General features: G+C 45.2%; 1 pseudogene across 1 annotated transcript; it reads right to left on the reverse strand.

The window, feature by feature from the left end:
* Positions 1-315: 315 nt before the first annotated feature.
* On the reverse strand, positions 316-858 carry LOC113410497 (ATP synthase F(0) complex subunit C3, mitochondrial pseudogene; annotated as a pseudogene). The gene has a single exon (XR_015748386.1). The product of XR_015748386.1 is annotated as an ATP synthase F(0) complex subunit C3, mitochondrial pseudogene (transcript).
* Between the last annotated feature and the right edge of the window lie 785 nt (positions 859-1,643).

Consider the following 1,643-nt stretch of genomic DNA (forward strand, 5'->3'; position numbering starts at 1 on the left):
ATTAGGTGGGCTATCTCAATCAATCAACTACCTCAACTTACTGATTAATGTTGGCAGCCCAGCAAGCAAACTTATAACTAATTCATCTCCTTTGTGGCCTACCCAGCAGAGGTGGTTTTCAGCAGGTTCTGACCAGTTCTGGAAAACCAGTAGCGGAAATTTTGAGTAGTTCAGAGAACTGGCAAATACCACCTGTGCCTGGAGGTTTTGCAGTATCCTTCCCCTGCCATGCCCACCAAGCTACATCCACAGAACCGGTAGTAAAAATTTTTGAATCCCACCACTGCAAGTACCCAGCATCAAATGGCCATCAGCCTAGAAATGGAAGTCCTTGTTGATGTTTCTCTGGGTGTGAAAGTGCACAAAGGAAAAGCCACCCATTTTAAGAATTAAGAATGCAACCATGAGACAGAAGAGACCCATGGCTTCAGACAGGGCAAATCCTAGAATAGCATAGGAGAATAGCTGCTGTTTCAGAGAAGGATTCCTGGCATAACCAATGATTAGACTCCCAAAGACTGTTCCAATACCAGCACCGGAACCAGCCACTCCTACTGTGGCTGCACCTGCACCAATAAGTTTGGCAGCGGTGTCAATGTCCCTGTTGAAAGCATTAGTTTGGAACTCCTTTAGTGCTAGTTGATTGCCAGCATTCTGAGAACCTGTAAAGAAAGTAGTATTGGCCTCTCCAGTCCTGACTTCCGGCCTGGACAACACCGATGCAGAAATTTGTCTGCATAGGATCCTTGATCCAGTACGCATCAATGCGGGGGAGCCGGCAGCGAGCTTGATGCACACAGCCATGGTTACTGCTATAACGCTGCGCTGCTGGGAGACAGCAGGGGCCACGGGAGCTCTGTAGCTCCTAAGGATCCGGGGGCTGGGCCTGGTAGCTTGGGGATGGTAGCAGCAGCAGCGGCGCCCACGGCTTTTCGCATAAGCGAATGTGGTTGCCATATGGCAAGGTTCGGCATCCTAGAGGGTATTCTAAAACAGACAGGAGTGCTGACACCCAAGTTCTCCCTTTTCCACCTTTTGAGAAAAGGGGCCATGGCTTACAAAGGAAAAGAAGCTTGGGCTCCAGTTATCAATCACGCAAGGATCACTTTGAACCACTTCAAGGAAGTGGAAAGAAATCTCCTTCTTTTTCAACACTTACTTAATGCTCTTTGCCCTTCCTTTCTCTGGACAGACATGAGCTCATGTGGATTTTTGCAGTGACTTATGTTAGTATGTTCCAATTCTCATATTTAAGTCTGCTTTTGCATTTTTCATCAACGTGTGGCTGTGTGTTATTTTAAAAGCTAACTTATTTGAACGTTACTTTTCCAGGAGGTGATAATCCAGCACCAGAACCACAAAGTGCTATCCCAGTATGGATTGAGGCAAATGGTATAATGAAAAAAAAAAAGGCCTATTGCACGGCTAGACAGGTAGAGAACCATGCAACCCTCAAACAGCTATTTCAACTTGAAGAGATTGGAAAAAGAAAGGCATTTAATAGATCACAGGTAGTCCTCAACTTATGACCATCATTGAGGCCAGAACATCTTTCACGAAGTAAGGTGGTTGTTAAGGTGATTTTATGTCCAATTTTATAAACATTTTTGCCCCAGTCATTAAATAAATCTCCACAATTGTTA

Source organism: Notechis scutatus, chromosome 3 (assembly GCF_049901735.1).
Source record: "Notechis scutatus isolate UNSWTSFEM ecotype Mainland chromosome 3, rNotScu1.2, whole genome shotgun sequence".
NCBI lineage: Eukaryota > Metazoa > Chordata > Lepidosauria > Squamata > Elapidae > Notechis > Notechis scutatus.